This window comes from Platalea leucorodia (assembly GCF_965183815.1).
Source record: "Platalea leucorodia genome assembly, contig: HAP1_HAP1_SCAFFOLD_228, whole genome shotgun sequence".
Classification (NCBI taxonomy): domain Eukaryota; kingdom Metazoa; phylum Chordata; class Aves; order Pelecaniformes; family Threskiornithidae; genus Platalea; species Platalea leucorodia.
Window position 1 is genome coordinate 75252 of NW_028121335.1, and position 18515 is coordinate 93766.

Consider the following 18515-nt stretch of genomic DNA (forward strand, 5'->3'; position numbering starts at 1 on the left):
GGAGGAAGGGTTTAAGAAGGATGAAAAGAGTGGCGGGAAACTAAGACCTCCGCCCCCTCAGGGTGAGGAGGGAGGCGGAGGGTGGGTGTTTATCAGACAACTCACCTGCAATAATAAAGGAGACCTACTAAACCCCGCCAACCGGGATGGGCCGAGCGGGTGGGGGAGGCAGTGGCCAATGTCAATAATTGCTGGGGTACAAATGGGTGCCTGAAAATTGCGGCATTTTGTCCACAGGCACCAACCATGGTACATGTCTCTCGAAACCCCAATTGCCCTGGTGCATCATCTTACTCTCCCGGCCAGCTGGTTCTGGTCGAGCTTCCCACCGTGGGAGCTGTGCCTCTCATATTAGATACCCCCGCTAAACAAATATACATGGAAAGCGAAAGATACCAGTGGGAGAACCTACAAAATCCACACCAAATGGATTATTCCCTCCTTCTAACCCAAGGAGCGAGTTTGTTCCTATTTGTTTTTTAAGGGCGGCAATATAACCATGATGCACCTGCTACTTTGGATCATTTTAACTCAGGGACACCAACCCATTAGAATATTCCACTGTGTATATCAGTTTTTATAATTGGTGGTCCATATGTGTGCATACATGTTTGTACTTCATTGCAGCTCTATGAATAATTCAAGATTTAATATTTATGGCAAACAGGCTAAATGTTAGATGTTTCAGTGCACTACAGTCTTTATGCAATAGTACAAAGACATCTAATTGTGTGGTGCGTGTCTAAGCATGTATATGTGTGTGTGTACTTATTTAATAAAAAATACCCAATAACTTTCCAATGATACCTATTTATGTTGGACATCTCAAGGAGTTCAACCTATGATTTACTATATATATAATTCTTACTTTTTTTGATCTTCCTCTATTTTCATCATTAAATAGTCCTGTATATGGGAAAACTTAATAGCCAAGTAACATGAAATGTTGTACTTGCTTAGAAAACGTAATTGTTTAGTTCTCTCTGCAAAAAGTAAATATTGAATGTTCACTACTCATGGGGCTTGGTATTGTACCAGCCGAATAAGGGATGGGGCAACCACCTTTTTCAGCCCTCTGGGTGACAAAGACACAACTTATTTTCAATTTCCACCAGGGAAAGATGGGCCATTTGCTCAAGGAAATAAAGCCAAAAAAGGGCATTATTGGATCTGTGGGAATACAGCGTATAAATTCTTACCCGCGGGGTGGTCAGGAGTTTGTTATATAGGGATCATAAGGCCCCTGTTTTTTCTCTTGCCGGAAACTGGTGGACCCCAACTAGGCCTAAAAGTGTATGATAACCTCGGGGATAGAAGTATTGCCTGTAAGACGCGGTCTACCAAGGTAAATTTAGGTGGGACACAAAAATATGGGAATGACGAATGGCCGCCCGAGCGAATAATTGAACGTTATGGGCCAGCAACCTGGAATCCTAATGAGCCCCTTGCAGGGGCAAGAGAACCAACCTATAATCTAAACCGAATAATCAGACTACAAGCGGCCCTAGAAATTATCACCAACAGGGCCGCTGATGCCATACCTATTAACTCAACGGTCTCAACAAATGCTCACGGCAATCCTTCAACACCGCATGGTTTTAGATTATTTATTGGCTGAGGAGGGAGAGGTGTGTGGAAAATTAAATATCTCTACCTGCTGCCTAGAAATAGATGATGTAGGAGAAGTGGTTCTCCAACTGACCCAAGACATCAGGAAAATAGCCCATGTCCCTGTTCAAACCTAGAGTGGTTGGAACGGCAATTTGTGGTCCTGGTGACCAGGGGCACCGTGGGTCAAACAATTAATATTGTATTTGCTATGTGCAACTGCCACCTTACTGTTCCTACCCTGTATGATTCCATGTTTTATTCAATTAATTCGACACGTTGTGTCAAATATGCACTTTGTTCCTAACACCCCACCTGATGGTGTAACGAAAATCTGTACCATCCATCAGCCACAACCAACCTCAGTACCCATCATTTAAACCCGTTCCCTTCTGAAGGAAGAAACTGCGTATTGCCAGTTATTGTTAACCCTATTTCCAATGTTTACCCTTCAAAGCTGAAGAATTGTTGAAGTCGTTCGAGAATGAGCTTGCATTGAGCAGTACCTCAGTTAACCTGTATCAAGACATTCCTTCACCCGAAACAATGTTATTCCCTTTTTCCTTCCCACAATTTTCCTCCACCCTTATCCTCAACTCTCTCAACTCTGCGTTTCTTTCTTTCTCCCTTGTTTTGTCTTTCTCTCTCTCCCTTATGCCACCAAGCTGCAATGTCGAGCCACTGGGTGGTGCAGAGAACCGGTACCAAATGTGGTTTTGTCTCGACATTGCCACTGTAGCGCCATCCAGCGTCGCGCTTTGAGAAAACCCTCTTCTCCACAGTTTTGAGAAAAACAACCTCGTGCGCCTGCGCAGGGACTAAAGGCGCGAAAAGAGCCGAGGCAGGGACTAAAGGCGTGAAAAGAGCCAAGGCGGGGGCAGCACGTCCGTGGCGAACCGCACGTACACATTTGTGATCCGCGCATGCCTGAGAGCCCCTACATAAGGAGCACACGTGCCCCTCAGCGGGGACAGTGGCAGCGCGCGCGAGACCACTCCTTCCGTTCCTGCACCTTCAAGGCCCCCCCCCCTCTCCCGCCCCATCCCCGACGAAGCCTGAGGCCACCGAAGATCCAGCGGAAGATCACCGGACTCGAAGTGGTGGTGATAAACTCCTCCTTCTCTTTCTCTCTCTCTCCCCTATTCTTTTCCTCTCCTCCCTTGCCCTCCCTCCTCCCTCCATTTTCTTCTCCCCTCAAGTAAAAGAAAAAAGGTTGTACGATATCTGACCGATTCCAGCGTCTTAATCTCGTCCTTGGGATCGTATCGAAACCTCCCCCGACATTGGATCGGGACAGCAGGTTATGAGAGCAAAGAGCATAAGTGTCCTGGTGTCACTGCAGGAGAGCTCCAGTGAAATCACAGAAGAAGTGGTGCACTGCACTGGGGCCACAGACCTGCATCTGGGACAAGAATGAAGTGACTCTTGCAGATGAGAGAAATCCCCCCTAGCCAAGGTGTAGCTGCCTTCCCAAAAGAGACCTTCCAGGCCATGAGTCTTGCAGAGAGAAGCAGGTGGCACACAGCCCAGTACTGATCGTAGGATGTAGCCACCAGCAGGAAACACTCAGTACATGCAAAAGTGCAGCAAGTACTACTAACACTGCTGGTGGTGTGTCCAGTCCGGTCAGCAGTGTGGTCAGGTCAAGGGCGCGGTGGTGGAGCTATAGCAAGTCTTCAAGTTGTCCACCACCAGCACAATGATGAGGGTGTTCCCAACACCAGTCACAGGGCAGGTCATGAGAGAGAGGAGGATTTCTCTAAGGCTTGGGGACATTCCCTCTTTGCAGTACAGGTAACTCCGTTGATGAGCTTTGATTGTCCCCTTCCCCTTTCTCCATTGAAGGTTTTATATCCTTCCTGTCCCCTCTCTCCTGGCAGGACACCTAGGAGGAAGAACATTTCTTTTTCTATGCTAGTTGCTTAAAGGAATTGTGGAGGAACTTCAGAGAGGTGAAACATGAAGGCGTGTGTGCCTCTGAGTGTATTCGTACTCCCCAGATGTGCTCTGTGCCTTCTGAAAGGTGAGAAATGCCGCCGTCTAGATGGCAATGCTGCTCATGCTAGCAGGAATACTTCTGACTGCACAGGTGAGATACTCCACAGGCGAGCTTCTTTCATACCATGTATTTGAAGGCACAGGCCAGAAAGGTCAGGGAGGGTAATGTAGAAGACCAGGAACATTTGCAATGAACCTATCCGAGGCAGGTGAGATGAATCTCACTGGGACAGTGGGAGTTGTTCCTGGAGTAACACACAGAAAGTTCAGGGGTCTGTCAGGTGTCCACATCTGAGCTGGCCTCGTGCACTCCTCATACACACACGGGTGTTCAGAGACAGGAATCCTTCCTTTGCAGACGTAGAGGCAGTGAATTGCAACAGTGGTAGTGCCTCCCTGGCCTCCTGTTGCCACTCCCAGAGGCTGGGAAGCACCTAAGCGCGGCAGTGCATCACCCTGCTTTGCACGCCTTAGAGATGCCCCAAGGCATGAGGAATGGACACAGGAACCTCGGGCCAAGGCAGCACATCCCAGTGCTGCATTCAGGTGGTTTCCCAGGGGACATTCCTCTCAATGTGAAGTGACCTCAAGACACTGTCTTTCCCACAAGCCTCCACAGCAACCCCAAGAATAGCTGATGGCATTTGTGCCCGCTCAGGTTCATCTCACCACGCACAGCCCATGTCTTTAGTCTCATCCCATAGAATCAAAGAACAGTTTGCCTTAGACGGCACCTTTAAAGATCATCTGGTCCAAACAGACTTCCATGGGCAAAGACATCTTCCACTAGATCAGAGAGCTCAAAGCCTCATCCAGCCTGACTTTGCACACTTCCAGGGATGGGGCAGCCACAACTTCTTTAGGAAACCTCTTTCACTGTCATAGAATCATAAAACAATAGAATCATAGAATTGTTAAGATTGGAAAAGACCCTGAAGATCATCGAGTCCAACCGTTAACCTAGCACTGCCAAGTCCACCAGTAAATGATATGCTCAAGCACCACGTCCACTCGTCTTTTAAATCCCTCCAGGGATGGAGACTCAACCACTTCCCTGGGCAGCCTCTTCCAATGCCTGACTACCCTTTCGGTGAAGAAGTTTTTCCTAATATCCAACCTAAACTTCCCCTGGCGCAGCTTGAGGCCGTTTCCTCTTGTCCTATCGCTTGTTACTGGGGAGAGGAGACTGCCCCCCACCTCGCTACAACCTCCTTTCAGGGAGTTGTAGAGAGCAATAAGGTCGCCCCTCAGCCTCCTCTTCTCCAGACTAAACAACCCCACTTCCCTCAGCTGCTCCTCGTACTACTTGTTCCCTAGACGTTTCACCAACTTTGTTGTCCTTCTTTGGACAAGCTCTAGTACCTCAATGTCCTTCTTGTAGTGAGGGGCCCAACACTGAACACAGTACTCGAGGTGCGGCCTCACCAGTGCCGAATACAGGGGCACCATCACCTCCCTGCTCCTGCTGGCCACACTATTCCTGATACAAGCCAGGATGCCATTGGCCCTCTTGGCCACCTGGGCACACTGCTGGCTCATGTTCAGCCGGCTGTCAACCAACACCCCCAGGTCCTTTTCTGCCAGGCAGCTCTCCAGCCGCTCCTCCCCAAGCCTGTAGCATTGCATGGGGTTGTTGTGACCCAAGTGCAGGACTTGGCACTGAGCCTTGTTAAACCTCATACAGTTGGCCTCGGCCCATCAATCCAGCCTTTCCAGGTCCCTCTGCAGGGCCTTCCTACCCTCCAGCAGATCAACACGCTCGCCCAACTTGGTGTTCTCTGCAAACTTACTGAGGGTGCACTCAATCCCCTCATCCAGATCATCAGTGAAGATGTTGAACAGGACCGGCCCCAGTACTGAGCCCTGGGGAACACCACTGGTGACCGGCTGCCAACTGGATTTGACTCCATTCACCACCACTCTCTGGGCTCAGCCGTCCAGCCAGTTTTTAACCCAGCGCAGAGTGCACCCATCCAAGCCGTGAGCAGCCAGCTTCTCCAGGAGAATGCTGTGGGAAACAGTGTCAAAGGCCTTACTAATGTCCAAGTAGACAACATCCACAGCCTTCCCCTCATCCACTAAGCGGGTCACCTTGTCTCACCACCCTCATCATAAAAAAATTTCTTCCCTATGTCCAATCTAAACCTAACCTCCTTCAGTTTAAAACCATTGCCCCTTGGCCTGTCACTACAGGCCTTCATATAAATTCTCTCTCCATCTTTCCTATAAGCCCTTTTGATATATTGAAAGGCCACAAGGAGGTCTCCCCTGACCCTTCTCTTCTCCAGGCTGAACAACCCCAACTCTCTCAGCCTCTCTTCATAGGAGAGGTGTTTCAGCCCTCAGATCATTTTCGTGGCTCTCCTCTGGACCCGCTCCAACAGGTCCATGTCTTTCTTGTCCTTGGGAACTCAGAGCTGGACGCAGTGCTCCAGCTGGGGTCTCACAAGACTAGAGGGGGAGAATCACCTCCCTCAACCTGCTGGCCATGCTTTTATTTAGGCCACCCAGCATACAGCTGGGTCTCTGGGCTGCAAGAGCACATTACTGGCCCATGTCCAACTTTTCACCCAGCAATATCCCAAAGTCTTTCTCTGCAGGGCTGCTCTCAATCCATTCACCTCCCAGTCTTTACTGACAGCGGGGATTGTCCTGACCCAGGTGAGTGGCCTTGCTCTTGGCCTTGTTGAACTTCATGAGGTTTGGACGGACCTGAAGCCTGTCCAGGTCCCTCTGGATGGCATCCCTCCCCCCAAGTGAATCAACTGTCCCATGCAGCTTGGTGCCCTCTGCAAACTTGCTGAGGGTGCACTCAATCCCACTCTCTCTGTCATTGATAAAGATACTAAATAGTACTGGTCCCAGTATGGACCCTGGAGGGACACCCCCTGTTATTGTTTTCGGCTTGGGCATTGAGCCATTGACTGTAACTATTTGCATGTGGTCATCTAGCCAGTTCCTTATCCATCTAACTGCCCATCCATCATACCCATACCTCTCCAATTTAGCAGCAAGAATGTTGTGGGGGACCATATCAAATGACTTAGGTTAGCTCTGCCAAAGAAGTGCCCATTGCCTGTCACTGCGTGCAATCACAGGACTGCCACACAAAAGGCCTGTGACCAAGCTGCAAGAGCAATCCTTCCTTACAGCAACGCAGGGGCTCAGAGAGACAGTGTGGAATTTAAAAGAGAACGGCTCCAGAAACACCGAGCGCTGGTGCTCCCCAGCAGTGGTGCTGTGCCAGCACTGTTTTCCCCTCCACCTCTGCACACAGGCACTGCCACTGTGGCACTAGAAGAAGTATCCGAAAAAGGATCTCAGATTAAGAAGTCGCTGCAGGGTCTTTTTGTTTTTTTAAATGCACAGAGAACATGGCTCTTATTTCAACAGTCTTTTCAACGCTCTCTGGGTAACACTAGAAAGGTAGATAAGGAATTAGAAATGGTATGAAGAATGACATTAATTTCTGCACACTATCACATGTAAAACAGAGCAAAAAACCCTCCACCACACCACCGAAACCTCCAGAAGACAGGCTGAGCCTGTAATGAGCTACACTATGAGCGATATGCATAAGAAAATGGACAGTTTACTGCTTCAGAAAAGCATCCAGTCATCAGTTTCCACACTGCATCCTTGAGCTCCTTGTTCCTCATGCTGTAGATGAGGGGGTTCACTGCTGGAGGCACCACTGAGTACAGAACTGCCACCACCAGATCCAGCAATGGGGAGGAGATAGAGAGGGGCTTCAGGTAGGCAAACATGCTGATAAACAGGGAGACAACGGCCAGGTGAGGGAGGCACGTGGAAAAGGCCTTGTGCCGTCCCTGCTCAGAGGGGATCCTCAGCACGGCCCTGAAGATCTGCACATAGGACAGCACAATGAAAACAAAACATGCAAATGCTGCTAAGAGACTAACCACAATAAGCCCCACTTCCCTGAGGTAGGAGTCGGAGCAGGAGAGCTTGAGGATCTGGGGGATTTCACAGAAGAACTGGTCCATGGCATTGCCTTGGCAGAGGGGGAGGGAAAATGTATTGGCCGTGTGCAGCACAGCATAGAGGAACCCACCGCCCCAGGCAGCTGCTGCCATGTGGACACAAGCTCTGCTGCCCAGGAGGGTCCCGTAGTGCAGGGGTTTGCAGATGGCAACGTAGCGGTCATAGGACATGATGGTGAGAATAGAAAACTCTGCCGACATCAAAAAGACAAACAGAAAGAGCTGTGCAGCACATCCCTGGTAGGAGATGGCCCTGGTGTCCCACAGGGAATTGGCCATGGCTTTGGGGACAGTGGAGGAAATGGAGCCCAGGTCGAGGAGGGTGAGGTTGAGGAGGAGGAAGTACATGGGAGTGTGGAGGCAGTGATCGCAGGCCACGGCGGTGATGATGAGGCCGTTGCCCAGGAGGACAGCCAGGTAGATGCCCAGGAAGAGCCAGAAGTGCCCGAGCTGCAGCTCCCGTGTGTGTGCGAATGCCAGGAGGAGGAATTCAGTGATGGAGCTGGCATTGGACATTTACTGCTTCTGGGCATGCGGCACTGTCTAAGGAGGAAAAGGTGGTGAGACGATACGGGAGACTTCTCTGAGCAAAATCAAAGCCATTTCCCATAAACCCTCCCCTGCTGCACACACCCACCCTTTTGCCTTTCTAGGAGACCTTCCTTCAGCTCTGTGGCTGGAACTCTGGTTGGTGCTGGTTCAGTGTGTGGTGAGGAGCGCGTGCTGTGCCCGCTGATGGCTGAGGAGTCAGCCCTGCTCTACAGCAGTGAGTTCATGGGAACGGTGGGGGCAGGAGCCAGTGCTAGTTTTTGACTTTATCAGATGAAACTGCTCCCAAAACAGAAGAGCTTGTCTGCATCTGCACTGCCAGCGCTAAGCAACGGGGATGGCAGAAGGCAGTTTGAGAGGTTATTTTTACATCTCCCCTCATTCTCCCCTGGGGAGTGTGTTTGCGTGTCAGAAACCCTCAGCATTTCTGCTGCACTCAGGGACAACAGAGTGAGTCCTACAAGACAAGAGGATTGCCTATGGTTTAGTGAAGAGTGAGGGGTGATTGTCTGTCCCTCCGTGTTGTTCCCAGCTGCCCAGTGCTTGCACCTTTCTGAGATGGAGGGTGATCACAATCCTACGTTTTCCTGAAAAGTCACCAGACAGTGCTGAGAGCAAAGGCATCCACTGCAGACCACTAAATGTCTTCCCGTTTCTCAAGGTCTTAGCACCCCATTTCTAGCCAAAGACACACATGGCTCATTGTGCATCCTGGAAGGCATCTGGCAGTTTGGAAGGACACCCCAAGGAGGTAGCCAAGTGTGCTAATGATGGCATCTGATTAAGGGAAAATCAGCTCATTTCCTAGCCTCACAGACTGCATTGCCCAGAGCTTCACAGGTTAGAGGAAAGCTGGACACCACATTGCCTTAAACACATCTGAATGGGAGGACCCACAAGATCCGTGCCTGACTCAGCTGAAACTATTATTCTCAGAGATCCTGACATCAACACCAAGAGCAGCTGAGGGAGGCAATGGAGAGGCAGAGGGACACTCAGGAAAGCCTTTCCCTTACCCAGCGCTGCAGAGCCCTTCCCAGATGCTGATAACACAGGGCAATGACCTTCAGCCCCTGGTCAGTGGGAAATGCACTTGATCTCTCCTGCTGGCAGAGGGACGAGGAGGTGACTAACACCCTAGATGCCATGGGCTGGCTGAGGGCTTTGCTAGGTGGGAGAGGAGACAAGAAGGGTGTTGCTCAGGGAAGGCATCTGTACTGCAGGGCATGGCTGGCAGGCACCCATATCTCCTCTGCAGCAGGGTTTCCCTTAGCATTTCCCTCTCTCCCTGCCCATGTCTCTACTGCCTGTGCTGTCCCTGCTGGGATCTGTTTCTCTGGCCCCACATCTCTTCCCTGCCAGTGCTCCCAGACCCTATCCCAGCCCCTGTGTGCCCAGCTCTGCCCTGCAGCCTCTGTGTGTGTGTGCAGGGGCCAACGAGCAGGTCATGCAAACCCTGATGAAACTGGAAAGGTGATACCAGTTTTAGCTCTAGGCTGGTGGGGGGTGAAGGTACTTGCTGAGCTTCCTAGTAGACCCCAAGGTGATGGTTTAGGAGTCTCAGCCCCTTCTCTAACCTGCACAGCTGAGTTTCCAGTCCCACCAAGCCAAGCCAGAGAAAAGTGGAAGCATAGATTCAGGAAAGCACAGACTCAAGCAGGAAACCCTGACCGTACTCATGAAAAGTCCCCTTGGAAATGACCTGGGCATGAGCTGGATCTGAGAGCAGCGTTGTCCCATGCAGCACCCTCTCAACAGCAGAAGAACCCTGCCTGGCCAGGGGTCACTCCTTGCACAGCTTCTCCCCACAACACCGTGGGGAGCTCCCCAGGCAGGCTGAGTGCTGACCCTGGCAGGCAGCAGAGTCCTTGCCCTGGCACACAGCCCCCTGGGGTGCAGGGACCCTGCTCTGAAGGACAGACTTGGGCATCCCTGGCTGCACACCGAGATTCACACTGTGCGTCTGTACCTGGGAGAAGGCAGCAGCCATGCCCCGTCCCTCTGATGGTGCAGCAGGGAAGCCCTGCTCTGGAGCACATCCTTCTCCTCTACACTAGAGAAACTGTGAGAGTCCTGAAAGATCCCATAGGCTGTGGGATGTGCCAGCTTTTGGAGATCCCTCCAGGAACACAAGGTACGTTGCCCTGCATCCAGAGACTTACCATGTAGAGGGCTTTGAAGATCTCTCCCTCAGCAAGGTCTCGGCCATCTTCCCACCCATGCCTGCCTTTAACTTGTCTCTGCCTCACTCATGTCCCCTCGGTGCCTGCAGGCAGTGCCCTCAGCCCTGCTGCGCTTTGCAGAGCTGCTGCTCCTGGGCAGAGCTGTCTCTCTGCAGCACTGCCCACTTCCCACGAGCTCCCTCTGTCCCAGGAGCCCAGCCCAGCTCAGCAGCACAGGACCAGCCCAAGGCAGCACTATCTCTGCCCTCTCTGGGCTCCCTCCAGATGTCTCTGGGGCTCCAGGGGAACCTGCTGTGAAACAGGCTGAAGGAATCACTGATGTTCCCTCCCTCAGCTGGGGAGAGGCACTACTTTCCAGCAGTGTCATTTCTCCTCTTGGGAAAAGAGTTGGCCATGAGAATCACCTTTTGTTGTTCCATCATTAGACAGGACACCTGGCAGGTGACAGGCAGGGATCTAATTTCTGCAAGCTGGGGAATGTCTTCAGTTGGGTGAATTTAGGCATTTCATTCTGGGTTTGTGTTCCTAGGAAGAGAAAGACATTCAGAATTCTTCTGTCCATGCCATGTCTCTGCTCTGAAGCAAAGCCTTTGCACATTCAGGGTCTTGGACACTGGGTAACAGGTTTCCTTATGGCAAGTAGGAGCTTGCCCGCTGCCACAGCTGGGGTGCTTCAGCACAAATGTGCACCAGTGCCCTCAGACAGGGGCACAGACAGGAGCCGATACTGTGGGAGACAGAGCTGTGACATGGTGGCAAAGCTCAGTACAGCTGGTCTTCAAGGACAGCATCCTCCAAGCTCAGCAATAGTCCAGATCGCAACTCGATCTAACCTTGAAAGGCAATTCAAGGGCACCATCTGCATGTTTACTACTTCTGGAACTGTTAAAGAAGAAACAAAGATACTGTGTGGCCACTGCTGAGTTTTCTAAGAGGAGGTGTAGGTAAATATGAGAGTCTCTGTTATCCTCTTTGCCTCAGTCTTCCCCAGCAAGGTCTCTCAGGCCTCTGTGACTCAGGGCGGGGCTCTGGAGGAGATCAAGCAGTGGTGGATGTGGATCAAGTCAGGGGGCACTTGAGCAAATGTAATCCTTGCCAGTCTACGGGAAAGGAGGGCTGGCATCCCAGGGAGCTGAGAGGGCAAGCCAGTCTCACAGCGATGACACTCTCCATCATCTTTATAAGCTCATGGAGACTGGGGGCACTCCCTGATGACTGGCAGCACCCAACCATTGCATGCACCTTTCAAAAACACCCAAGGGATAACCAGGGAAACTCAAGGCTGCGTGTGAGTGTGTCTGAGTGTGTCCATTCAGACCCCATTTCTGGGTGTCTGAAAAAGAAGGTGACTGGTTTTCCCCAGGGTAGCTTGTGTCTTGCCACCCTCTTTGCTTTCCGGGATAAAAGGGCAGGATTGCTGGACAGCGGGAGAAGAGTGGCTGTCTTTTAACCTGCAAGTCAGTGAAGAGTTCAGCATCATCCCTCACAATATTCTTGTGCCCAAGTTAGGATATTATGGCCTGCATGGGTGCATAAGTAGAGGGGAAAAGAACGAGACGGCTGGTCAGGCTCAGAGGGATGTGGTCAATGTGTGGTACTCTGCCTGGAGGCATCTAGCTAGAAGGGTCCTGCAAGGGTCTGTCCCACCACCTACCCTGTTTCACATGTTTATAATGACCTGGAGGAGATGAGAGAGCTCTTTTTCATGCCAATAGAGATGAAAGATTTTGAAGAGGAAAGATGTGTTTGGGTAATTTTGATGCCACCGTGATACTAAGAAAACATTCATGTTAGGCATCTACCCTATTTCTAACCAGGAAGCTTAAGCCCTAACCCTACCCCTACCCCTAAATGGCACCTTCCCCCTGACAGGAATCCACTACTCCAATCCCTAACCTCAAACCTTACCTCTAAACCAAAGCCCCAAACCTTAAACGCTTACTCTCATCCTGCTACTCACTCTAATTCCTAGCCTTCATCCTGAACAGCCCTCAGTGGGGCCAATCAATGCTTCAAGGTTTTGCTTCTGCCTTTGACTTCTTGAGAGGTTTGTTCAGTCTGCTCTCAGTATCTGAGGTTCACAGACACAGGGCCAACTACAGCATGGGGGCTCATTAAAATACAGAAAGCCCTAACGAGCTATTTCTCTTCCTGTGATTTTCTTCAACTCTTCAAGACTTGTCCAGCTAATTGTAGAGTCATTTCAAAGTGTAGTTAAGGAGGAAGATTCCCAAGTGAACCCAATAAAAATCCTTTTTTTAAAGGTTATATTTTATTCATTTCAGTTGAGAGCAGAGGTGATAGCAGCATTCTCCAACTGATATTGATGCAGAGGGTCTCCTCAGGAGGTCTGCACAGCTAGGAAAAGCAGTCCCTTGAGGTCTGGCACTGTAGTGACAACCTTGCCCCTTGCTTCCTCCCTTCCTCAACCTCACCATTTCTCTCATTGGCCACCTGGGATTTACATCAGTTTCCTGACATCAGACTTCACTGACCTCTGGGAGCTGAATGTTACAGCTCCATTGCACCATCTCCCACCTGATCTCCTTAGACAACTGGCTGCACACAGGCACGGAAGGATTCTTCCTGTTGGCAAGCAAAGAAAATTAAACTTGATAAAGTTTCATAAACAATAAAATACACTCCTCGAGCATATGCTACTCTACAAGCTACCTCTAATGAGGTTGCCTTTCTACAAGGGATAATCTTAGGAGAAATGTTTTAGATACATAGCTACAGAAAGGTAGAGATAAACATAACTAAAGAATTGGCTAAACAGACACTTGTCCTACTGAAGGACAGGCAAGCTTTTAGTCCCTGAAGCTCAAAGCAGCAGCACAGGTGAGAAGGATCTGAATGAGCTATGAGTAAGGGCAGGAGAAAACTGGAGAATAATGGAAAAGGGCTGTTGTCTGCACAACCTGCTGAAAAGATGACTTTAGAAATGCTCATCGTACCCGGACAGGTGAAAATATAGGAAAGATTAGAGAAATTAAATACAGAACACCATCCAGCATTTATCCGCTTGATCCAGTGTGACCTGGCGGCAAAGGCGGCCAGCAGTGTCCTGAAGTGCATAAAGAGAACCCTCACCAAAAGTGCGAGGGAAGAGGTTGTCTCCCCCTGCTCATCACTCGTTAGGCCACCTGTAAGCAGCTGTGTCCATTTTTGGGCCCCCATTTCAAGTGGACTGGGTCTGGCTGGGATGGGGTTAACTTCCTTCATAGCAGCCCATATGGTGCTATGTTTTGCATTTGTGCCTAAACCAGCGTTGATAACACACCCGTGTTTTGGCTATTGCTGAACCGTGTTTGCACAGCGTCAAGGCCTTCTCTGGTTAAACCTGAGAGGCAGCTAAACCCTGCACAGCCGTTCGCTCACTCCCTCGCAGTGGGATGGGGGAGAGAATCGAAAACAAAAGGTAAAACTCATGGGTTGAGATAAAGGCAATTTAGTAGGACTTAAAAGAAAGGGAAAAGAATAACAATGCTAAAAGAATATACAAAAGAAGTGATGCTGTCCAATGCCCATCCAGTTCCTGAGCAGCGGACCCTCGGCCAGCTTTTCCCCCAGCTTTATATGCTGAGCATGACATCATATGGTACAGAATATCCCTTTTGGTCAGCTGGGGTCAGCTGTCCCAGCTGTGTCCCCTCACAACTTCTGTGCCCCTCCCAATGTACTCGCTGGTGGGACAGTGTGAGAAGTATTACGTAGCAATTAACATCATCCAATTCAAACCATTGGCTATTCTCACCCAAAATCAAATCCCCTTGAGGAACGCATTGGACTTCCCCATCCTCCTGCATCACCCACCAAGTGCACCCAGGTCCTTGAGCAGAAGCAATCCCACGAATGGTTTTGCCTTTACCCAAGGCAGGAGTAACCCAGACTGTCTTCCCCAGCATATTTTTTATGTGCGCTAGAGGGACTTTATCCCCCTCTATGGTATGTAAAAGTTTTGACTGGGCAGGGCCAGCTCGATCACCACATCCCCTAGTGTTGACTAAGCAGGTGGCCTTTGCTAAATGTGTGTCCCAATGTTTGAATGTCCCAGCACCCATTGCTCTCGGTGTAGTCTTTAACACTCCATTGTACTGTTTGATTTTCCCAGAGGCTGGTGCATGATGGGGGATGTGATATATCCACTCAATGCCGTGCTCTTGGGCCCAGGTGTCTGTGAGGTTGTTTCGGAAATGAGTCCTGTTGTCTGACTCAGTTCTTTCTGGGGTGCCATGTCACCACAGGACTTGCTTTTCAAGACCCAGGATAGTGTTCCGGGCAGTGGCATGGGGCACAGGATATGTCTCCAGCCATCCGGTGGTTGCTTCCATCATTGTAAGCACATGGCGCTTGCCTTGGCAGGTTTGTGGGAGTGTGACATCACCAATCTGCCAGGCCTCCCCATATTTATATTTCAGCCATGGTCCTCCATACCAGAGAGGCTTTGCTTGCTTGATTGCAGCGTGTGTTTCACATCCATGGATAACCTGTGCTGTAGTGTCCGTGGTCAAGTTCACCCCTCAATCATGGGCCCATCTATATGTTGCATCTCTTCCTTGATGGCCTGAGGTGTCATGGGCCCACCCAGCTAGAAATAATTCACCCTTCTGTTGCCAGTCCAGATCCACCTGAGGCACTTCAATCTTAGCAGCCTGATCCACCTGATGGTTGTGTTGATGTTCTTCAGTGGCCCGACTCTTGGCTATGTGAGCATCTACGTGAGTTGTTTTTACAGCGAGGTTTTCTACCCAGGCAGCAGTATCATGCCACAGTGCAGCAGCCCAGATGGGTTTGCCTCTGTGCTATTAGTTACTCTGCTTCCATTGCTGTAACCACCCCCATAGAGCATTTGCCACCATGCATGAGTCAGTATAGAGATAGAGCATTGGCCATTTTTCTCCTTCAGCAATATCCAAAGCCAGCTGGATGGCTTTCACCTCTGCAAACTGATTCAATTCACCTTCTCATAGAATCATACAGTCATAAAATCATAGAATGCTTTGGGTTGGAAGGGACCTTTAAAGATCATCTTACCTCAGCAAAGAAAGCTGTAGCACTCACCTGCATATTGTCAGGCTTGGCGCCGTGACTACCTCCCGGGGGAGCTTCTTCCAATGCTCCACTACCCTTTGGGTGAAGAACCTTTTCCTAATGTCCAACCTAAACCTCCCCTGGCATATCTTCCTGCTGTTCCCCCGGGTTCTTTCATTGGTTGTCAGGGAGAAGAGATCAGTACCTGCCCCTCCTCCTTCCCTTGTAAGGAAGCTGTAGACCGTGATGAGGTCTCCCCTCAGTCTCCTCTTCTCCAGGCTGAACAGGCCAAGTGACTTCAGCCGCTCCTCATAAGGCTTCCCCTCTAAACCCTTTACCATCTTTGTGGCTCTCCTCTGGACACTCTTCAGTAGCTTTGTATTTTTTTTTGTACTGTGGCACCCAAAACTGCACACAGTACTCAAGGTGAGGCCACACCAGTGCAGAGCAGAGCAGGACAATCTCCTCCCTCGACCAGCTGGCGATGCAGTGCTTGATGCACCCCAGGACACAGTTGGCCCTCCTGGCTGCCAGGGCACACTATTGGCTCATGTTCAACTTGCCGTTGACCAGAACCCCCAGATCCCTCTCCATGGGGCTGCTCTCCAGCCTCTCATTCCCCAGTCTGTAGGTACATCCAGGTGCAAAATGCAGCACCTGCCCTTGTTAAACTTCGTACAGTTGGTACTTGCCCAGCTCTCTAATTTGTCTAGATCCCTCTGCAGGGCCTCTCTGCCCTCGAGAATGTCAATGGCTCCTCCCAATTTTGTGTCATTGGCAAACTTTGATAACAAACCTTTGAGTCCTGCATCCAAGTCATTTATGAAGACATTAAAGAGCACTGGCTCCAACATGGATCCCTGGGGAACCCCGCTAGTGACTGGTCGCCAGCCCGATGTAACCCCATTTACTATAACCCTTTGAGCCCCACCCATCAGCCAATTGCTCACCCATTGCATTAGGTGTTTATCCAGCTGTATGCTGGACATTTTGTCCAGGAGGATACTGTGAGAGACGGTATCAAAGGCTTTACTGAAGTCCAAAAAGATGACATCGACTGGCTTTCCTTGGTCAGCTAGGTGGGTAACCTTGTCATAGAAGGAAATCAAGTTTGTCAAGCAGGGCTTTCTCCTCATGAACCCGTGCTGGCTGGGACCAATGACTGCGTTGTCTTTCAGGTGTTTTTCAATAACTCCCAGAAGAATTGTCTCCCTCATTTTGCCAGGCACAGAGGTGAGACTGACAGGCCTGTAGCTACCAGGGTCATCCCTGTTGCCCTTCTTGAAGGTTAGGATAACATTTGCCAGCTTCCAGTCAACTGGGACCTCCCCAGATTCCCAGGAGCATTGTCCTTGAGCTTTGAGCTTTGAGCTTTGGTACTTTAAGTACTAAAGGCTGCAATAATACCACTTTTCTTTACATCAGACTTCTCCACTGAAGTCTGCACCTTGGTGTTACAGCTCCATTGCACCATCTCCCACCTGATCTCCTTAGACAACTGGCTGCACACAGGCACAGAAGGATTCTTCGTGTTTGCAAGCAAAGAAAAGTAAAGCATGATAAAGTTTCAGAAACAATACAATACACTCCTTAAGCATATGCTACTGACAAGCTACCTTTAATGAGGTTGCCTTTCTACAAGGGATAATCTTATGAGAAATGTTTTACATAGATAGCTACAGAAAGGTAGAGATGAACATAACAGAAGAGTCTGCTACAAGGGCAATTGTCCTACTGAAAGACATGAAAGCTTTAACTCCCTGAAACCCAAAGCAGCAGCATAGCTGAAAGGCATCTGAATGAACAAAGAGTAAGGGCAGGAGAAAACTGGAGAATAATGGAAAGGGCCTTTGTCTAGACAGTCTACTGGTAAGATGACTTTAGAAATGGTCATTGTATCAGGACAGATGAAAACACATGAACGATTAGAGAAATTAAATACAGTGCATAACAGGCAGAATAGTGGTAATGAAGTTACAGGGGAAGACTGATATTTCTGTGGAATATCCCTTTTGAAAGGTCATGGGATTGGTAGAGGTGTCTTGTGAGTGAGGACAAAGCAATGTTGCGTCCATCTCTGAAAGAAGCCAAAGGAGCAACCCAGGGAACCACAGGCTGTACAAGCTCACTTTGGTGAGGAGTAATCTATCGATACGTCGATCGAAGTGTTGATCTGCTGGAGGGAAGGAAAGGCCTGCAGAAGGACCTGGACAGGCTGGATCATTGAGCCGGGGCCAACTGTATGAGGTTCAACAAGGTTCAGTGCTGGGTCCTGCACTTGGGTCACGACAACCCCATGCAACGCTACAGGCTCGGGGAGGAGCGGCTGGAGAGCTGCCTGGCGGAAAAGGACCTGGGGGTGCTGGTTGACAGCTGGCTGAACATGGGCCAGCAGTGTTCTCAGGTGGCCAAGAAGGCCAATGGTATCCTGGCTTGTATCAGAAATAGTGTGGCCAGCAGGAGCAGGGAGGTGATAGTGCCCCTGTACTTGGCATTGGTGAGGCCGCACCTCGAATCCTGTGTTCAGTGTTGGGCTCCTCAGTAAAAGAAAGACATCGAGGTCTTTCTGGGGGTTGTTTAGTCTGTAGAAGAGGAGGCTGAGGGGAGACCTTATTGCTCTCTACAGTTACCTGAAAGGAGGTTCTAGCGAGGTGGGGGTCGGTCTCTTCTCCCTTGTAACAAGCCATAGGACGAGAGGAAACAGCCTCAAGCTGTGCCAGGGGAAGTTTAGGCTGGATATTAGGAAAAACTTCATCACCGAAAGGGTAGTCAGGCATTGGAACAGGCTGCCCAGGGAAGAGGTTGAGTCTCCATCCCTGGACGTATTTAAAAGAAGGGTAGACGTGGTGCTCGAGAACATAGTTTAGTGGTGGACTTGGCAGTGATAGGTTAACGGTTGGACTCGATGATCTTAACGGTCTTTTCCAACGTTAATGATTCTATGATTCTATGATATCTCTTGGGTTATATTTCTGGGATCTTTAAAGAGAAGAATGTTTCCAAAAGCAGTCAGCATGGACTTTCAAAGGGTAAAGCATGCCTCACCAGGCTGACTGCCTTCATGATGAAGTAACTGCATTTGTGCCTGAGGGGACAAGAGTGGATGCTGTTCACCTCAACTTCAGCAAGATTTGTGACA